This window comes from Neodiprion pinetum, chromosome 7, assembly GCF_021155775.2.
Source record: "Neodiprion pinetum isolate iyNeoPine1 chromosome 7, iyNeoPine1.2, whole genome shotgun sequence".
Lineage (NCBI taxonomy): Eukaryota > Metazoa > Arthropoda > Insecta > Hymenoptera > Diprionidae > Neodiprion > Neodiprion pinetum.
Window position 1 is genome coordinate 21,944,761 of NC_060238.1, and position 6,041 is coordinate 21,950,801.

A 6,041-nucleotide genomic window follows, 5' to 3' on the forward strand; every position below is an offset into this window, starting at 1 on the left:
AAAAAGGCGAACTTTTAAAATTGTATTCAATAGTTATCCTTCCGCAATAATGTTTATTTTCTCTTCCCTTAATTCTTCTACGCGCAGCAATACTTTCCACCGAAAGTAAATTAAAAAAATACGCAAATTTGAAAACGTCGAAACAAGAAACACAAATACGAATGTTAAAGCGTGTCGTATTCTCGATGGTAATTTTTTTCAGGTTTAAAATATTCGATTGTCCCTGAAAATTTCTATTCGTTTATTTATTTATTTTTTTTTTTTTTCTTAGTACTAGAATAATTAAACATTTTGAAAACCAAAGCCTGCCAAAATCCAAAATTCAGAATCGATAACGCGGAAGAGTCTCATCAAGCATTTAAAGGGGATGGAATCTCTCTCTCTCTCTCTCTGTGGTGGAAGAAAAAGGAAAAACGGAACGAAACAAGGGGAAAAAGAATAAAAGGAAAGACATACCGAGTCGGTAAACATGTAGGGTAGGTACGTGTTTGTTAGTACGAACATACTTGGAGTAATGGTCGGCGTCTCATTAGGAAAGAAGCCGGCGGTAGTCTCGTTGTATAGGACAGGACAACTTTTCTTCTCACCGCCCATATTCTCATCTAGTTCCCTTTTCCTTTTTCCCCCGTCCCTTCGTCTGCACCGAGCAGCAAAACTTTTCCTCCCCTGCCTTTCTCTCACTTTCTCGCGTATCATTTGAGGATCACGTATCGCCTTGACTTCCGTCACTGCGAATCATTCGATAAGATTGTTTGACCTGGTATTGATACTTTTTGTTAATTTCTTTAGGAGGTCAGTCGAACGTTGAAAATAGTTTTCTTAATAGGAAAAATCAATTCAGAGTGAAATGCAACGAATTCATTGAATTTCTTTCTTTTTTTTTTTTAGCATTTCGAAGCGATTTAAAACGAAGCATCGACATCCAAGTTGTCGTTTATGGTAATTAAATAAAAGAATACCTCGCGACTCGAGAATATTATATTTTAAAGAAATGTTTGAAATGGATTTTGAAATTTTGAAAACGATGCGCAACTGCCTCGTAATTCAATTAACAAATAGTGTCGGTCTTTGGCCAAACATCCTCTTTAATCCGATTTCTGAGTCCTCCTTTTGTTCGTCGTGTTAATTTTTACCGACCACCGTGATCAATCGGACCTTTCGCAAGGGTCCACGCTGTTCATCGAGTATTCCGTATAAGTCTAGGGCTCGTGTTTTCCTCTGAGAAACACGAAACGTCCATTTATTAATGTCGAGAATAATTACACCTGGCTCTGAGTACGATGGAAACACTTGTCGCAAATTTACGCACGTCAATGAGAGAAATTTTTAGTTCCTGTTACCGCTCAGTCCTTGAATATTTTTATTTTTTACCACAATTTTTCTACTCACTACAACAAATGAAATATTTTTCAGTGCTGTTTTGGTTCCCACGTGTTATCTAACGTAATATCAATGCAATATACGAGGTTTATCCAGTCTTATCGCTATTGGAAAATGAGTTACGAGTTGTGGCTTACAGATTTTAGGAAAGTGGAAAATGAAGGAAACGAAAAAAGGCAAAAGTCCTGCCGAGTGACTAAAAGCTCCGGGAACGACCCACGTCAGTTGATTACGGGTAAAACCTTCTTGACGGAGGTCAAAGGTTGTTTGTTAATTAACACGCTCCCCGATCAAAACACATCAGGAGTCAACGCCGTGATCGCGTTTCTCACGCACCGTGCACTGTGTTATAGTTGTGCAAAGTTCGGCTAATTGACTCACAGCCGACTTCAAGGAGCAGCGCTGATATAATTGTGAAAGTGCGCACATAACGCAGTCAATATCGCAGCTAATTAATAGTTGACTAATTAGCCCGAATATAAAGAAACCAGCTTGCGAGAAAATTCCATCGATCGATTCGCTGGGATTGTAAAAGTAGAACGGAGAACACGGAATTTCTAACTCCGCATTATTTAATTCGAAAAAATATGTACATCTGTGACCTCTTCTTTTATTTTTCCCAGTTATACTCTCAAAATTTTCACCCAGCGCTAAGGATGGAAATTTTGAAAATTCAACTCGGATAAACTCGGTGAAAAAATAGCTTTATCAATGGCTGGTAAATGCAGCGAAATTTCGTTTCAATTCTTTCGCGTTACGCGCTACTTGCTGGAGAAACTTTCGGATATAAGTTTATCCCAAACTCTGCACACCCACACACATATGACGTGTATGAATAAAAGAAACGAACAACTCTGGACGAAGGGTTTGAGGTTTTTTTTTTTTTTACTTCTTTCCTTCACTTTTTCCTATTTTCGTTTTTCCTTTTCCTTTTTCGGACCTTAATTCACACGTTCGCCTTCCAAGTTTCTCACCCTGCAGTGCGTCGAGCTCGAGGATGATGCGCGAAAAAAATTCGCGTTTTTTTTCGGGGCGCGGGAGAAACTCGACTGTGCGACAGGTGTGGAGAAAATTCTTCGGTTACCTGCTCGCGTGACTTGGTTGCCAACGGCCCACTTAATTCGTCTTCCTTCCGCTGTTCCGCGTCTCATCTTCACCGATTGGAAGGAACGGGACGCTTAGCGTCGCGACGCCGGCTTGAGGAGGTTCGTTGCCCGCGAATTTATACGTTTTTACATGTAATTCGGTCGGTTCAGTGAAAATAAAAAAAAAAAAAAAAGAATTGAACAAATCGAGCCAGAATACGCGTCACCGATCAATGAATCGGAATTTTTTGGTCCAGATAATTAATCAAATCAAATAATATCCCCATTAGTAGAGAAACGCTCCGGTACTAAAAATCAGTGACGAAATTGTTTAAACAATCGTAGCAATTAGTTTGATGTGTGTCGTAAAAAATTCAGGGAACTTGGGGTACGAAGTTACGAAACTTTCAAAACAGTGCTTTTATTCTTTTGAGGGATGCAGCGAGCTTCTTATGGACACGGAGAGTTTCTTTTTAAGAAACGTTATGAGCAGTGAGGATTTTTCAAAAAACGATTCTGAACGCGTTATTTTTCTTAAAACTATGTTTTCAAAGTCAGTGAGCAAGATTTCTTGGAAACGGCTGAACCGATCAGTCTCTAATTTTTCTCTCACCGGTAAATATTTTCCATTTCATAAAGAAATTAAGGCGACAATTTCTTTGGAAAATCGAATTTTTATTTTTTTTTAAACCCGACGTTTAGTTGAGAATTAATATTCTGCTTTTTCCTTCGATCAAAGACCAGATAATACTAAACATTAACTAAATCTTTTTTGTTCATTCATTTCCGATGATCGAGTCCAGAGATATCTTGCTCACCGTAAAACGCCTTTCTAAAAAAAATCAGAATGTCTCCTCTTACTGAGAAGAATTTCATGGAATGACGAAAAACGAGGTACGCGTAAACATTTTGCGCTATCGTCGATCCTTTTTTGGTTATTGCAACGCAAAATTAGTTTGTGAGGTTTACTCTACTTTTTTAGTTGAACAAGGCTTTAACGTCTATTTATCGTTGCACGAGCATTAAATTTTCGAAACAATTGCAAGAAAATCCAGCAGCAGCGATCGTAATGAGAAAGAATAGTAACGGATAGAAGACTTTTCGGTACCAGCTAGAAAACTAATTTTCATTTTCTATCTAGAACTATATTTTCTCTCAGTTTATGAAAAATCCTTGATAAATCGCTTTTTTCGACCTTCTAACTGCGTACGACCCCTCAAATAAATTGATCAAACTTTAGGATCGACTTCTTCTTGTCGAAAATAATCAGGCAAGCTTTCTTTTTTTTCCTAAGAGAGAGAGAGAGAGTTTTGGCGTCATATTTAGGATAGGTGCGGATCCTTCTTACATGATCCCTTTCCCTTTAAACCTAAACGGGCGCACTTCTTGAGTAGAGCTTCTCTTCTCCCACTTGACAACGTCCCTCTGCATGCCCAACTCCCCGTTGTGACTTCCTGGCGCAAAGAGAACCTTTCCATTTTCCCCTGGTCAAATATTTGCCCAGTTCACTGGCGTTACACCGCTTCGCGTTATTCTTTACTGACGCTTACGCGATACCGACGAACACGTGTCTGAAACAGTGCCTACAGGGTAAAGTCTGAACCCGACGAGCTGCTGATACGGACGACTTAAGCTACGGAATTCCGTCAGCGTTAATAAAATTGTCAGACCGGTCAAACTTTCCATTTTTTCCGCTCTTTCCGCTGCAGATTCGGAGAACTTTTAGAAACAATTTTCTTCTCCCCTTGATTAAGGATATTTATGTAAGTATGAAAAAATTTGATCCTTGGGTTCTTGAAACTAACTTAGAGAATCCGAGACGGGATCTTAGTAATTTCGGTTGAAACTCAATCGTTTCTTGGGATTGAAAATCGAAGTGTTTACTTAACGGACGTCAATACAGAGCACCGAGGATTTTATATATATATAAAATTTCACAAGATTTTATTATACGATCTTGTTAGATTTCAACAGACTCCGCGTAACTGGATAAGATGTATCCAAACATTATCACGAATCCAATTGACCGTCAGGAAATTCGCAGGAGTTCAAGAAATTTCATGATCCACTGCTGGACGAATATCGAACTATCGCTATAGTTACAAGAAAATATTGTCCTGTATCGAAGACATAACCGAAAATAATAGTAACACGTATAAAATGTACCCTAGAATATTAATTTTCATTCCGTACCTCGAACTAGTACACATTTCCGTTTATATGATTTAAAAATTAAATATACCTATAAGTTTAAAACTGTCTGGTAACAAAAACTGTAGAAATTTTCCACCGGTGTGCAGAAGCATACACACACAATTGGGTAAGCCGAGGTAAAGTTGCGTTTCGGTAAGCCGAGGAAGCGGCGAAACGTCCATGAAGGATTTCGCGGCTTCCGTTAGCCGAACGGTAAGCCGAGTCTGATCTCTGCGTTGGTATATATGGTGTGTATATATACATATATATATATATACATATATATATAAAGGGCATTCCATGTCAATTCGCCGGGCCATTGGCCTGACCCCTTCCGATTTTGATGTCCAATTTATTTTGAGTTCCGTTTGGCCCAAAATACGACCTCAAATTTTCGGAAGTTTTTATTTCATTTTTAAGGGGTTGCACCAGCTCAAAAATCGTAAAATTGTGAGAAGACCTGAAGAGGGATCGTTTTTAAATTGATGATTTTTTTTCACAGAAACCAGGACCCAAAACATAATTTTTCGTCCTAGTCCGAAAGTGGACCGAGAACTAGCATTGTTGTGTTTTTTTTTTTTTTTTTTTTTTTCAAGAATATTTTATTTTATTTTGCCGACGAAAAACGAAAAAAAAATATTTTTTTCTTGTGAAACTCGTTTTTTTTTTTTCTTAGATTAAAAGTAGATATAAAATAGTAACTTGGTAAAAAGTAGAGCTTCTTCGACAATTTTCGGGCCTCTTTCCTTATTTTCTGAACTACTTTTTTTTTTTGTTTCTCGTCCGTTCTTTCACGGCGGCCGTAAGTATACGAATATGGAGTCTAAAAAATCAACTCCAGGGTCTTTTTTTTAGAGAATTTAATGCCCTGCAAGAATATGTTTCGAAATTTCTTTTTAATTCACACGTTTCAATCGTTACAAAATTTTTAATGAAATTTTTTTTTTAGTGTCTTAATCAAATGGGAAATTTCAAATGGCCAGCGACACGTTTTAAAATTGAGTTGAAAATTTTTCCGAACGGGAGAATTTTTTTCTCAGTAAATAGGTCCTTTTAAGACCATAGATTCGATGGGTTAGTTCTTTTGCCTCACCCTTATATATATATATATATATATACATATATGTGTGTGTGTATATATATAAAAGTGAAATGAAACCAGAGATGCAGCGAGGAGAAGCGAGTATCTCCGGCTCCTCGGAGCTAAGATTGTTATCCCCAACAGTTACAGCTGACGAGAGGAAAATCCCCAGCGACTTAGTTCCGATTAGATTTAGCGATATCCTCGCCCGGCTCGAGGCTAATAAAGACGGGGAAACCCCGACGCCTGTTAGACTGCAGCAGGGCCAATTCCACCCCTGAAGCAGTAACGTCAAAGCCCGA